The sequence below is a fragment of the Mustela lutreola genome, chromosome 1 (assembly GCF_030435805.1).
Source record: "Mustela lutreola isolate mMusLut2 chromosome 1, mMusLut2.pri, whole genome shotgun sequence".
NCBI classification, from domain to species: domain Eukaryota; kingdom Metazoa; phylum Chordata; class Mammalia; order Carnivora; family Mustelidae; genus Mustela; species Mustela lutreola.
In genome coordinates, this window is record NC_081290.1 from 200,643,978 (window position 1) to 200,660,213 (window position 16,236).

Below are 16,236 nucleotides of genomic sequence, written 5' to 3' on the forward strand. Positions count from 1 at the left end.
TATTTAGTAAATTTGAAGGTGCTTATACCCTAGGACTTAACAGTTTTACACCGGAAATATATGCTAGAGAAGTTTTCATGCTGTGCACAGGGCGAAGTGTGCAAGAATACTCATTTCAGCATTGTTTGTAATAGAAAAATTTCAAAGCCTAATTAACAGGAAAAAATTGTCATAATATATAGCATGAAATAACATGTAGCAGTTAAAATGAACCAGCAACGAATCTATCAATATGGATAATTATGAAAAAAAAAAAAAATAGTACCATGTAGGAAAAAACTTGTTGCACTAAGATACTTAAAATGTAATGGCATTCTGTAAGATTTAAACAACTGTAAAACAGTGCTATTTAATATGTATGTATACAAAATACATGGGAAAAAAATGAAAATTTGAACAAGAATGATAACTAATGTACTTATGGTAGTATTTACCTCCAATAGAAAAAGAAGAGCAATGAGATTGGGGATATGTCTGCATAGGAAGTCTAAATTGTATTCATTAATGCTTAATTAGAAAAATGCTTAATTAAAATAAAATCCTGAGTCAGGTTTCCAAATAACATTTCACCTGGGGAAATGGCTGATCCCAGGTCTGGGAAAGAAATGTACACGCTGAGAGGCAACTGGGTGCCTCACTCAGTTAAGCATCTGCCTTTGGCTCAGTTCATGATCCCAAGGTCCTGTGATCGAGCCCCACACTGGGCTCCCTGCTCAGCCAGGAGTCTGCTTCTCCTTCTTATTCTCCCTCTGTGTGCACTCTCTTTCTCTTGAATAAATAAAATCTTTAAAAAAGAGAGAGAGAGAAAGAAATATACATGACGAGCCAACTTGTTTTGCAAGGAAGCTCTCCCAGACTGAGGTCATGTCCAAACAACACAGGAACCACTTCGAATGGGCTCCTACTGGCTAAACTGGGCCATTTCTACATGAAAAAGAACAATAACTACAATGGATTAAAACTTGTCAAATACATTAAACCCATGAGTTCATAATAATACCTGAAACAACAACAACAAAAACAAAATACAGCTAATAGTTTGCCTTTGGCAGTTGCTAGGTAATAATTAAATATTCTGAAAATGAATAAATCATGACAAAGCTTTTTTTTATCTTTTCTATGCCAACTGTATTTTACAGTAACTAGATAAAACTAGTTGATAAAACTAGATATTTGACAAAATTCCTGTATAGAAGAATTCCAAATAATAAATGCAGAAGGAATGATAGAATTAAAAAAAACCCCACCATTTTTGACCTCTAATAAAATAACTGATTTAGGGGCACCTGGGTGGCTCAGTGGGTTAAGCTGCTGCCTTCGGCTCAGGTCATGATCTCAGGGTCCTGGGATCAAGTCCCACATCGGGCTCTCTGCTCAGCAAGGGAGCCTGCTTCCCTCTCTCTCTCTCTGCCTGCCTCTCTGTCTACTGTGATCTCTCTCTGTCAAATAAATAAATAAAATCTTTAAAAAAAAAATAACTGATTTAGGCAACACTCATTAATGAGACTAAAACTATTAGCTGAACTGTTGATGGGGCACATTATAATGGAAAGGTCAGGCTGACACCACTTACACCCTGTGATCAATCTTAGCCTCCTGAAAAGTTGGACAGCCTAAACATTACATGAGATGATACACCGGGATACACCAGTATCCCTTATGGTGTTTCTTGCCTAAAAAATGGAAACTGATTCCAATCATTAGATTGGAATTAGTCTTTAGAACTAAAGATTAGTCTTTCGAACTGCTACTAGTTTATAGGAAATATGAGGGACAGAAGAGCTGCTTGAATGAGAAGGATGTGACTGGCTAGATCCCAAAGACGGGACACTATGGGAAATGTGACCCGTTTCTCCAAATATGCTTTATGTACTTATAAGAATGGAATTAGAGAAAAAGGGAAGGAGAGTTATTATAAGATAAAATACACTGAGGAGAGAAAACAGCCAAATCATTGGGAGGCTTTTCTTTGGATCCTGATTCAAACAAATCAACAATAAAAAGACCCATTGGAGAAAAATCAAGGAAATAGGCATTGGGATTGGTAGGAGAGGTCATTAAGGAGTTATTGTTATTTTGGTAAGTGTGTTGAAGGTATAGTAATTATGTTTAAAATGTCCTTGGGGCACCTGGGTAGCTTAGTCATTTAAGCATCTGCCTTTGGCTTAGGTCATGATCCCAGGGTCCTGGGATCGAGCTCTGCTTTGGGCTCCCCGTTCAGCAAGGAGTCTGCTTCTTCCTCTGCCTGCTGCTCGCCCTGCTGGTGCTGTTCATTCTCTCTCTCTCTCTCTCTGACAAGTAAATAAATAAATCTTTTTTAAAAAAATGTCCTCAACATTTAAATAAGGACGCTTTAGACAGAGGGTAACATGGTGAAATATATGCCTTTCCAATGGTCTTTTACCCCAACACTTCAGAGAACCTTAATTATGGAAACCAGTCGAATACTTCACTCAAGGGTTGAAAGGATGATATGAGAGCCTAGGAAGAGACTGTAATACAAATGAAGAAGGCCAGATTTTCTGTGCTTTGGTAAGGCGGGGTTGGAGTAGAGCACTAGGGTACCACACCCGTGTTTGTGGGGCTGGCCCTGTTCCTCAGCCCAGAGGAGGGGTGCCAACAGGGTCAGTGCAGCTAGGAAAAGGTCACAGTGTCCTGGGGGCATTGGGTGCATGGTGGGGGCTCCAGGAGGAAGCAGAGTTTCCAGAGTACACATTAGATGCTCAGGAGCTCCTGGACTATAAGGGCAGGAGAGGAAGTCCCCTCCTAGGTGAGAAGGGTGCCTTCTGTATTGTTCTGTCAGGGCTCACACTCCAGGCTGATGCAGCTTGGAGACATCTGACCTGCACTCATGGAGCAGAGATTTGGTATTTTACAAGAAGCACAACAGTCCAACCTCAGGACAAAACCCATTTTAGAGCAAGAGAAACAAAGGTGCAGAATCATTTAGCTTTTATTGCTCTCTCTCTCTCCCTCTCTTGTTTTTTTTTTTTTTTTTTTGTTGTTGTTGTTTTTTAATCAGCAGGGAGGGGCAGAGGGAGGAGAGAGAGAATCTCAAGCAGGGTCCATGCCCACTGTGGAGCCTGATGCAGGATTTGATCTCACAACCCTGAGATCATGACGTGGCCCGAAATGTAGAGTTGGACTCTTAACCAACTGAGCTACCAGGGCATCCCTCCTATCTCTTACAAAGGCTGAGTGAGAACTACCTCTTGGTGCCAAGCTGTGGCTTTAACCACCACCTGCCTGTAAATTTTCTGTGCACTTTTGTCTGACACGCAGAAAGACTGTCAAAAGAGTTGCAGGCCTCAGGCCAAGGGTGTTAATAGCTACTATCTTCTTTCTGGATTTTTATCAGGAACTGCTGTTCTCACAAATCAAACTGCGAGAACGTTTGCCAGAGATTTCCCAAGAGTGGACTTAACTCTTCCTGTTATCTCAGAATTAGCCTCTTTAGTGGTCTTCACACATCCTGGGGCCTGGGGCCACTACCAAGCCAGGTTCATCCTGTCCCTAGAAGGGATGCTCTTTTGATTTGATACCTGCTTCTCTGGTGGGGACTGGGTGCATTGGAATGTTTCTGTGGCAGTTTGCCAGCAGAAAGAAGACTAAGCTTGCCCTGAGAATTTCCATTCGTAGGCATTGAACCAAGTCCAGGGACCCATCTACCAAGGAGAACATTTTGATTATATTTCTTTTGATTTAAGTTTCTTCCTGCCATGTCTGTAGACTCTGGGAATTACTTTTGATCCTGAAAGACTTGTGCTTTTTGGAATTATGTAGACCAGGTCTGCCTTGTTTATAATGAGAAAGATCTCATCCTACTATAAGTAAGCGTTCATCTGTATGCTTTCTGAAGGCATGAGACCAAGAAAATTAATGAAAAGAGGAGGAAAAGAATTGGGTGTGGTGTCTTTTCTGGCCTTTGTGAAGAGAATACCACGGTACATTGCCAGGTATTGAAAAGACAGAGACTAATATTGAGCAGAATCATACAGAAGAAAGAACTCTACATTGGGCTGTCTGACTTTTTCAGGGCTTTTAGTCTATATTGTCCTCGGTTGCCTGGTCTGTTTAAAGTGAGACTAATAATAACTAACCTCAGTAAAGGCCAGAGGTTCAACCTAATAAATATCTGGAGAGACTTTCCTTTTCCTTAAATGTGGGAAATACTGACAATGCCTCTCTTTCATTCAGTGATTTATTATTGCTTTATAGCCTCATTCATTCATAGATACATCCCTTCCCTCAACAAATATTCATTGAGGACATAGTATATGAAATTAATGATGCATGATACTATTAGATAAATGGTTCTGCCCTCAGGAATTTCCATCTTAATTGTAAAGAGAAGACATGCATGGGAAATTACAATGTACAAGACGCTAAATGCCATCGGAAGAGTGCCAGACGCTATGGGAATTGAGGAAAAAAGAAACTGCTTCCAGGAGGGAATTTCAAGGAAGATTCCATGAAGGATAAAGTGGTTGGACTGAAGAATAAATAAAATGTCAATAGTTAGTTGTGGGGAAAAATATTCTGCAGGCCTAGCAAAGGCCTGAACAGAGACCTGGAGATTGGAATGTATAGGATATGTTTGGGAAACTATAAATCATCTAGAAAAAAATTGGAAACTCTTAAGGCTATTCAAGTCGAAGACCAATTCGGAGACAAGTGCCACAGTTCAAGGGACAGTTAGTGAGCATTTGAACTCAAGGGGTGAGGGGAGAAGGAGATGAGAGTCTGGCTAGGAAAGTATGACCATGGCAGTGAGGAGGAAAGGATGGGAGTGGAGGGACTGGAGGCCAGAATCTTGATATTTGTTTCTTTTCATCAAGGTTGGTAGTCACTTTCCAAGGCCTGCTGCCCCTCAATTTTTATTTTTGAACAGCACTGGGTTTAATACCCAGTCATCTGTTCAGAGAGGGTCAGAGTCTGGCCAAACAGTGATAATATTTGCATCATGATCATCATTTTGGGTGGTATTTGTGTTTTGCTTAAGTGTGCGTGCCGTTTTGCTTTAAAAGTCAATGAATGAGTCAGCAACATTTCTTCAAAACCCACTGAGGTTTTACAATTGGTGCATAGTTTCAATAAGAGTTTCTTGAATGTCTCTGAGGTTGAAGGTGGTGTAGGCGGAGGGAGGAAATTACAGCTTGCCTATAGGAGTTTATAAACTCATGGCAGGGAAAGCTGTGTATGTAAATAATTATATAAAAGGAGATATGTAAAAAGTACAATGAAATTAGGACAAGTTCAAACAAAGAAGCATTCAGGTCTGGTAGTCTAGGAAAGCTTTAGGAAGGAAGTGGCCAATAAAAATCTGGGTCTGTCTGAAATGCTCAAGGGTGGGGGCCTGGAGAGGAATGAGAGGCTGGTGGGGTGGAACTGAAGGTCTAGGTAGCAGTGGATTTTGTCAGGGGGAGCTGCTCTGTTTGGGGGCCTTCAGACTCCGTTTAGCCAGTACCCACCCAACCAACTACACGGAGTCCCGCAATCTGGTCTCTTCTGGTTGAAGCTGGCTTAGTCTCCGGGGAAAGACAGTCGTGGGATGTGTCTGATGAATCAGGGGATGAAATTAGAGTAATCTACGGGGGCTCACATCGGCAGGGTTTTGACAAGACCGTAATTTGACAGTGAAGCTCGTATGAATGAGACACGTGGTGACCTCAGGGCCCCTCGCCTTGCTGTCCCATCCTTCAAAATTGGTGTGGTTTGTTTAAAAAATCCCACCTACAACTTTTACCAAGACCAGCTTTCCACACTCTGAGAATGGATTTCTCTTTGTGGTCTGGTAGGCCATTGTGGTTTTCCCTGCTGGATTCCTTTTTGTGGTTGGAGGTCAGACCCTTTCTTGCCTGCTGGTTCCAGGAATGCATGGTGTGTGTCCCGGCGTGCTACACGGGAGGGTTTTATTTTATCTCTCTTGAATGGAATGGCAGTCATCCAGAAGGCCTGGGTGCATGTATAAATAGAAGGACATGTAAGCCTGTATTTAATATCCAGAGCATAAACCAGCCTGCACTGCGTGTTACCCCATCATGTTTTGATGAAAGGCTGCTGACAGCACCACAGACCAGGCCGTGGGGCCCAGCAAACCACCTAAAACCACAGCTTTATCCCAGGCATCGATGGGACAGATCTCCCTGCCAGGAACAATTCCTTTCCAGCCACTAGCAGGTCTGCATTTCTTCGGCTTTTCCTGCTCCTATCACCCATTACTCAGGACCCTTGGGCAGAGAGGCCAGGGTGAACATGGGAGGACGGAGATGTACAGCTAAACCCCGAATCTTTTATTTCATTCTTCGTAAGGTAGAAGATTTAGACCCACTCACTTGTGAATCCCTGGGACAATGGAGCTAATGTCAAAAAGGCCCATTCAAAGGTTAGCATGTCCAGATCTCCTGCCCAGCTTCCTACAATGTGCTGCAGGAGCTCATCCCTTCCTGGCCTCTACAGGATGAAGTATGGACTCCTGCCATTCAGGTCCTTTACAGTATGGTTCCAGATACTGTTACCATCTTATAACTCACCATATCCTTACTTTAGCTTCTGTTTAACTAGATTGCTTTATTTTCAGTTGCTCTGGGCCACTTATGCCGCTATGCCATTATTGTATTGGTCTCCTCCCCTAAAATCATTCTCCTTCTCTCTGACAGTGGAAAAGTATTTCTAGTTATTAGGCTGAGTTTAATTCTGTGACCTCCATGACCACTCCCATCCACAGGTGTCTTTCTCTCCATAGCATGCCTTATTTCTACTATTTACTCATTGAGTCATTGCATTACTTGTGATATATTCTTTATAAGCTCATGTACTAATTAGAATCGACAGATTTTAGATTGGAGTTCTGGTCTCCTTTGGGATGAAAATCCCGTGAGGTCAGGGCTCATGCATCATCTTCTTTGTGACTTTGACAGTGTTAAGGACTATGTCCTGTACATAAGCGGGGCCAGGGAGTACTTACTGATTGAATGAATAATAATCTCCTATTAAAAAATCAGAGCTTTGGCAGTATTTATTAGTGAAGCCAGCGACCTTTCAAGGACATTCTCTGGCTAAGCAGTACAATATGAGGTAATAATTAAAGTTATTCTCAGGTACAGTAGGGAGCTCAGAGAATATCACTCCACTGAAGTTCCCTGGAGCCATCTAGAATGTCAGCTTAACTCAGCTCCCATGTTGGGTTGCTTCCACAGTTTTAGGTTTCTTGGGATTCTACTTTATGAACTCAGAAGACCTGGTTTTTATGACTGTCACCCCATAGTAGCCTCCATATTCATATTCAATCACTACTTGATGATTTGATTAAGCAAGGAGCCGTTTGTCTAAACTCTTACTAGATCTCGTGAAGAATGACTGGGATGTTTGTGTCAGATGTGAACACTTTTTGTACAAAATTTAGGTTTTGAACAATGTCTTTGAAATTCCGGAAGTACCTGCAAAATATAGTCAGTGGTTGCAAAATTTTTCTTTCCATAGTGGCTTTATTTGGCTTTCCTAAAGCTCTAAATATAACTTCTAGATAAACATGATTAATAAAATGCAGACTCAAATATCATGATATTTTAGCACAAAATAAGGAATACCAAAAACAAAACAAAACAAAAAAAACGGGGGTGGGGAGAAATCCATGATTTCTGGATGTGGCTTATAGTGGGGCTTTGAAGGTGGTTTTAAAAGAGAACATTCAGAAATGTATTAAATTATAGAATCATTACTGTAATAATAATAGCTTCCACTTACTGAATACTTGTTGTGAGTCATTAAGTATTTGATATTTAAAATCTCATTTAATCCTAAAAGCAGCCCTATGAAGAAGGATTTTATTAGCTCCATCTTAGAGGCATGGAAACGAAAGGTAATAATGGCTAACCTGGATTTCAACTCAGATTTGCTGGACTGCAAAGCCCTTGGGGCACTACCACAGCCCCTGTGGAGGACAAACAGTTGATTGGATGTGCTGAACTGTACACGGTTAGCGCCCCTGAGGACTGCTTACTACAAACTCCAGGGGGCGGCACTGAACTCCTGTTCACAGCATGTTTGGATAGTGTTTATGACAAAGTTCTAACAGATGGCTGTAGAGAGTCTCAAAAAAGATTTTGGTCCCCCCCCCCTCCGCCCCACCGTAATTGCTTAAAAATTGTTCTCAGTGTTCTAGTGTCACGTGTAGAAGGCAGGATCATTAAACCGAAGGAATTCGAAATCCTGAGCAGCTTCTAGATGAGCCACCTTGAAAGTGGCAAATGAGAGTTCTTAGCAGGATCTGAAGTGGTATCTCACTTGCCTGTCATCAGGGCACTGCCTTTCTTCTGTGTTTGGAGTGACCGTATTCGCTCTCAGTCCTCTTAGTTATGAGTTGAATTTTTTTTTAAAGATTTTTATTTATTTATTTGACAGAGAGAGATCACAAGTAGGCAGAGAGGCAGGCAGAGAGAGAGAGGAGGAAGCAGGCTCCCTGCTGAGCAGAGAGCCCGATGCGGGACTCGATCCCAGGACCCTGAGATCATGACCCCAGCCGAAGGCAGCGGCTTAACCCACTGAGCCACCCAGGCGCCCCAGTTATGAGTTGAATTTAATGGAAAAAACAACTTACTGAGAATCTCTCATGTGGAAGTTGACAGGACAGACCCCTGCCGGGAGGGAAGAGCCGTCGGGGGTGAGGCATGGAATGACATCATGGAGGTGGGAATTCAAGGGAGTGTGCAAAAACAAGTACATGGCCTTGATCTCAATTTATAAATTGTAGAGGGGATGGAATGGCGAGGACTATACGTAAGTATGATAATGGTGCCAGTGGAGGGAGGATATAAGGAAAATTCTTTGAGAACATGTGGGAAAGAGTAGATTATTCTGTCTGGGAGAGCTGGACAAGCTTTCATGGAGGATGGGACATTTGAGCTCCCTCTTGAAGGATGAGCAGTTCCCTGACAAATGGAGAAGGAAGGAACAGCAGTAGGAGAAACACGAGGTGAGAGTGGTTTAATAGTTAAGGCGAGAGGGAGGTGTGCATACAGGTTTGGGGCAGACAGGAGCAGGGGTGCAGGGTGCAGCAGGAGAGGTAAAGACACTTGAATAATCTCTTAAAGAGTTTAGATTCGCTATGGGCAATGAGAGTCTCAGAAGATTTTTGAGCAGATGTGTGGCATCTTTTCATCTTTCCGGTTTCCAGAGATGGCTCTTCCGGTATGTGCAGCTATCGGACAGTGTTGGTTCTGTTATCTGGTGCAAGTTGCACTTTTATTTTTCCTTTTTAGGGGAGCTCTCACAAGGAAAAGATACTGTCCTTTTGTCCCCTTTTGCCTGGGAGAAAAAGTTTAGTTTGATTTTTCTAGTTACCATTTCCCCTCTCTCTTCTGATGCCTTTGGCAAGGCAGGGGTTCTCCCATTGGTTCCTGTGATTAGCATCGGAGTCAGGTATCTGGCTCCCATTACCACATGACTGTTCTTTTTGGTGAATTACTTGGGTCATCACTGCCTATGGGTTGAAAGCTCAAGAAAGTTTAGGGATAAAAGAGTTGGGGAAAGAGGCACATAGACAAAGATGTGGGACATACATCAAAGCACAGAACAGCACATCGGTGCATTGTGAGAGGTCTCAAAATAGAAGGCAATTCTCTTGGGATTCACACCACAGGCCTTGGCAGGGAGCCCACCCTTATCACCATTAATTTTTAGAGTTTGGAACTAGGCAGCACCCTCTGGTGTTAAGCCGTTAACCTCCAGCATCAAGGCCACAGCTGCTGGGAAGAATTCCTCTTTCAAGCTGCGGTCTCATCACAGTTCTTCATCTGGACACACCACAAAGGGCGAATGTTCCTGAATCCAGTCCCATGATTCTGGGATGCTATATATACCCAAGCACCTCCCACTCCCTTACTCCAGGGCGTGCATACACAGAGTGGAGCCTTCTGGTAAGTGGATCGGGGCACTGCCCTCGCGGCGTGTGTGCGCATGCGTGTGCGCGTCTGTGCACGTATGATGCGGAGGGCGAGAACCACTTTCCAGAACTTTCGCCTTCTACTTCCGGAAATAGTAAAACCGGAAACGACATGCGTAATCTGAGACAACTGAGGACATTTCTGGAACCTGGCTTTTCACAGCGTAGTCTGCTCCAGGTCTAGAGAGACACTATGGCTCTTAGATTCGAGAGTCCTTAAGACTACCCAGTTTTTCGGGCCTCATGCTATGAAGTTCACCCAAGCCATCAGCAGAGGGCTCCCTCAACCTTAGAAGCTGGAATCCATGCTTGGAAGGCCAAGCAAAGTCCATGAGAAAAGAAATGCAGATCTGTGAGTTTAAAATCCAAAGCCTCAAAATGCTTTTGTAGAGAAGAAACCCTAACCCATCCTGAAAACAGACCACTTCAGCAAGAAGGTATTTGCTAGCGTTTACATTAAATGACACTGTTTAAATTCCTGAATCAAGGTCAGCATAATGTTTATGCTCAGTGTAACACGTAGCTCAGTTATCCTTCGGAGAACCTGAGAATCAGAGCAACTCCCTGACCAATGGTTTAATTGTTTCTGGACCAGTGCTCGAGGGCTCCTAAATATTGAATCACAGTACTCTTAATCACCATGCGTCCCAGGTCTGAACCAAAGCTCTACAGATGCCAAATCCCTGTGTGGCATTTGGCCAGATCTGGCGAAACATCAAGAACACCAGACTGATGAAGTACAACGTTAAGGTATAGTGGCCACAGTCTGTGAGGGCAGCTGGAACTGACCAGCTGCTCTAACCTATAATTGAGAAGGCTGCTTCGTGAAAATGGGATCAGGAGAAGGAAACAGGACTCTGAAAAAACAGCATCTATCTAAAGTCGATAATGTAAAAACTAAATAAAGTTGATCATATCTCTTGAGACTGTTCTGACATCCCCCCTTGCCGACCCAGAAGCCTGGGATCTAATGCCAGATATTAGCTACAGTTCTTCCTTGGAATTTGCTGGACAACCTCTGTCCAGGTTTTATTACCTAGATCTTTTCCCTTAGCTCTAGGGAAGGAATCATATTCCTTTATCATAACTTCATCTGAGGGGCATCTGGATGGCTCAGTTCATTAAACAACTGCCTTCGGCTTTGGTCATGATCTCAGGGTTTTGGGATTGAGCCCTGTGTCAGGTTCCTTGCTCAGTCTGCTTCTCCTTCTCCCTTTGCCTGCCCCCCCATCCCGCTTGTGCTTGTTTTCTCTCTTTCTCTCAAATAAATAAAAATAAAATCTTTGAAAAAAAACTTCATTTGAGGTGTGTTACACTGAATGCCACCACGGCTTGTTGGACACCAGGTGTGCTTGGGAATTCTAGAGGCACACACAAGATTCCTTGCCTACATTTGGGAGGCATCTTGGTCTTTTATTTGGGGGTGATGGGACATACGTGGTTAGTGGGTGAGGTTTTCTGACCTTTTCAAATTCCAGGGAAAAGAAGGCAGCATACTGTGAGCAAAGTCGACCTCCCACCTGCTTTGTATAAAAACATATCAAACAGGGTAGGCGACAAGGACCCACAGCCAAGGGGCAAACGACAGCAGAGCGTGTTGAGTGGACTTGAGGGAAGGTGGGGTTTGCGAGGTCGTGGTTAATCATCATGATCTGGAGACTTTTCAGAGAAGAAGCATGTGTCCTCCTTGTGATAGAAAAGCAAACGTATACGTGGAGAAACCAGGCTACTGCAGTGGGAAACGCAACAGTTTCTGTTTGTACTGGCTTCTTTCATTCAGATGTTTCCCATCAGCTACATTCAGATTGATTCCATTTGCAAAGCTCTCCTGGCAGTCTTGGTGGAGGAGGCTTGGTGGCAACATCTCTGGCATTTTCTGAGCCTGCCCAGGCCTTGCTCTTCTTGTGTCGTTTCTTGGCACTGAGGCTCCTAAGCAGAAATTGGCGAAGCAGACACTGCTGCTGAACAAAACCAAATGTAAAACAGAACATTGGAACACCGAATGAGGAGACTTTTCTAAATGTGGGGGTGGGGGGTGGGAATGCCGCGGAGAACAGCAAGGGATCAGGAAAGGGAGGGGCTTCCTTAGAACCAGACTGAATCATGCTCTGGGGAGGTTTGTCATTGACCCATCTTGTCAGCATCCTCGATAATTGTGCCAGATCAGAGGTTACATCTTTTTTACTCTTCGATCTCACTAATGGATGCAATATAAAATATTTGGGTCCCATTCAGGTCCATTCTCTCATTTTCTGGCCCTTAACAAGTTTGTGACCCATAACACCCTGACACCACTTATTTTTTCCCCCCTAATCCTTGAATTTAGCCTGTTGCCTCGTGTCACCTTCCTTCTGGGCATCGCCCTCCCCAGCCCCACTCTTTTACACATGTGACCCATCTTTGAGTCCTGTACTTGATGCTAACTTTCCTTGGACTGTTAGGGAGGAGGCTTGTCATCCTACCCCTTATACCACCACAGCAAGGAGAGGACATGCTGTTGGAGGAATTTCCAATCCCTCTCTTCCCTCGGCTGAGACTGGTAAAAGGGGGGCTATTGTCCATAGCCCGTGGCTGTCCCGCTGGAGACTGATGACACGTGTTCTATTGTTCCTGTACTTCACAGTGCTGTCTGGATTTGGCTTCCCCCCATGTGGGTCAGGGAGTCTGAATTTAGGGTAGGTACCTAAGTAGTAGGAAATAGGGAGCCCACTGACTTTTGGTCCAAGACGTTTATCCAGTCCGATAACGCTGATGTACACACACACACACACGCACACACACAATATACACATGTGATGCAGGCTTATTGTTACACAGTTCAAAATTCAAAAGGCATAAAAGGGCAGAGCTTGAAAAGTCTTCCAGCATTCCTATTCTCCTAGCTTCTTAGTCATCTCTGTAGAGGTAACTGGTGTCTACAGTTATATACCCTTTTGGACATACTTTGTAAGTCCATTAGCAAATAATACATACATACATACATATGTGCATACGTTTCCCCACGATTGGTAGCATACTCTATATTTTGTTGAATACCTTGTGGTTTTTTCATCTTTTTAAATGGTTGCATAGTAGTCATTGAATGGATATCCATAGCTTATTTAATGGGTCCCATGTGGATGGACATCTGGTAGTTTCCAACTTTTTGTTACCATAAAATAATAAAGTTGACATTTGTGGTCCTCAAATCTTGTGTTTATTCCCCAAAGACTCGGCGCTCCCCTCTGAGGTGGTGATGAGCTGAGTGGTCGCTCTCCACATTAACTGCCAAGTTTGGTACTGGATTTGAAGTCCTGGTCCACTGAGTCAGATACATCAGGTTTGCACTTTTGTTTTCCCTAATTCTCTCCAGCATGCCATCATGTAGCAAATTATGCTGTGATTTCCAGTGTTCACTAAATTAGGTACTTTTATTCTTTTCATTCTCTTCTGCCTACATCCTCCTCCTATCCAGGGGTTTGACTGTAACTAGAATACTCTTCCAGCAAGTGGTTCCCTTATCTCTTAATACTTAAGGCTCTGAATTCCATCCATTTCTGTAGAATGTTATAATTTGCCAAAATACCTTCATATAATATTTTTTCCTTTGATTCTTACACAGATTTTCTGAGTTTGGCAGGACATTTTCTAGATGAAGAACTCGAGGCTTGGAGATACTATGTGACTTGTCCACCATCACCTAGTTGATGAGTGACAGATACAAATCTTGAAGCCAGGTCATCTGATGATGAGCCTACTGCTTTACTGCTTTCCTAATCCACATGCTAACCTTTTCACCATGTAGGTGACATCAGAGTCAGTTTTCAATTTGGAATATGGCGGGAGACTGGAGTCTAGAAAATTCTCCCTCAGATTTCCTTTCCATCCGCAGATAGATTGAAGCTATCCAGACAAGAGAAATGATGGGCTAATTCCTGCATTGATAGAGTATCCACTGGGATAGTTCATAATGTGATGAGGGCAATGCCAGTCATCCAGGGAGCAGGAGGAAGTATAGTGGGAGAAGTACCGGGGCTGAAAGCACAGGTTTAATGTGGAAGCCGGGGATGGGCTTGCAAGATGGAGGACGGGAAGAGAGGCAAAGAAAGCATGTGCATCAAGTGTCTGCTGTGCCATGCTCACCCATTACTCATTCACCAAACTGGGCAAGGACATATGCAGAGATATGACAGGTCGTCCTAGTTTTGTCCGGGTGTGATGGTGGGGGTGATGGTGGTGCTTGGGTGGTGGGACTATTTCTGCTCCACCCAGCAGGTAGGGGGAGTTCCCTAGGGGAGCAGGGGCTGTGTAACTGCTGTCATCACAGAGAGGAGGACACCATCCCATGGTGGCAGGGAGGCAGAAGACAGGAGCACCCAACAGCCTCCTGAAGGAGAAAGGGGAGATTTCCAGGGGGCACTGTGGGGAGAGACCCTGTGCAGAGAGGCAGGGGCTGGGTCATCAACCCAGCTCAGAGGTTGTCCCAAGGACTTAGGGAATTATCCTATAGGCACAGGGAATCATGAGGGAGCTTTGGGTAAAGGAGTAACAAGATTAAATATGCATTTTAGAAATCCCACTCTGTCAGCAATTCATGCATTTGTTCCCTGAACACTGAGAGAATGTACTCTGGGTCCCATCCTCAAATTTGGGTGTTGTAGTCCTAACTTACAGGCTGATGGGGCCTTGAGGAGATAGTTTTAGAGGGGGTCATGAGGGTGGGGTCTTTATGATGAGATTTCTGGCCATGTGGGAAGAGACTCCAGAGAGCTTGGGTTGTCACTCTCTCCCCATCAGTGTGAACCGAGGAAAGGCAACCATTTGCAAAGTCTGTAGGTTCTCACCAGGAACTAACCATGGGGGCACCCTGGTCTCGGACTTCCAGTCTCCAGAAGTGTCTGGGTTTAAGCAACTTTGTTCAGGCAGCCCGAGCCAATGGAGACACACACAGCCATGTAGCTGGTTGTACCTTGGCTCTGGATATCCAGCCACAAGCAAAGAGTTCTTGTCCTTATGGAGGTTCCAGTCTAGTGAGGAGGAGAGAGAAGCATGACACCATGCGAAAGGGAGTAATGGTGCCTCATTTAGGGTGGGGAAAATGGGGGAGGACTTCCTGAGGATGGGACCTTCAACCTGGGACCCTGAGGATGAATTGAGGGGAGACAGGAGTGGGCAGAGGAAAGAGCATCCCGGGCTTGAGAAGGGCATGTGGGAAGCCCTTGGATGAGAAAGGGTTTGGTGAGAAACTGATAAGACACAAATGTCACCATAGTGGGGAGAGTGACATAAAATAAGACTGACAACTCTCATGTTCACTTAGGAACTGGTAGGTCTTGTTAGGAGTTTAAGATTTATAATATTAGTGGATTGGGGAACCATTATAAAGTTTAAATGGGGGAAATGAAATGAGAAATTTTTATGTTTAAAAGATAACTGAACACTGTGAGCATCAGATTGGAGGAATATCAGGCAGAATGAGAGAGGCCTGTTGTGGCCATCCTGAGGGGAGGTGACCCTGAGCAGCAGTGGGAGTAGAGAGGAGTGGTTGCCTCTGGGGCCAGTGGATAGTAGGGTAGGGAAGAAGGAGAAACAGAAGATAAATCATAGTCACAACAGCTGGGAGGAAGAGGGTGAGTCTGTGGACATTGAGTCTGGTGGGAAGTTGGAAAGACATGGGCCTGTTGAGGAGATAGCTCTAGCCAGAAAGCAGTAAACGCAGCAGGCCTGTCACTGCTGTCCTTAGAAAGACCTGATGGCATGGCGGGCCCCCGGCTGGTGTCTGGGAACCCGGCTTTCAGGGTGTCCCAGTCAACAGTTGACTGATAAGGCTCATTCCCTGCATTGTTTGTGAAGACAAGATGATTTATGCTGAACACCTACTTCCCTTATGGGAGTCTGGAATTTCAGAATGTGCTAGGCAGAGCCTGCTTACCTGACTGATCCCCAATTAAAATATAGGGCAGCGAGTCTCTCATGGGCTTCCTGAGGCAGAAACATCACAAGCAGGTTTTGGAACAAGGCTGGGCTCTGTGTGGTCCCTCACGGGATGAGAGAGCACAAGGAAGCCTCCTGTGGATTCCTCCAGTCTCCTCCTGTGTCTTTGTCCCTTATAATTCAACTGTGTCTCTGTAATAAATCTCAGCCATGAGAATAGCTACATGCTGAGTTCTGTTGAGTTCCTCAGTGAGTCTCCAAATGACGGGGTTGCCTTGGGGTCCCCTGACACAGCCTCAGGATTTAAATTTGGGAGTGATTAGGATGTGAGAAAGACTGAAACTGTGGGAGCGTATGAAATCACCCAGGAGGACTGAGTA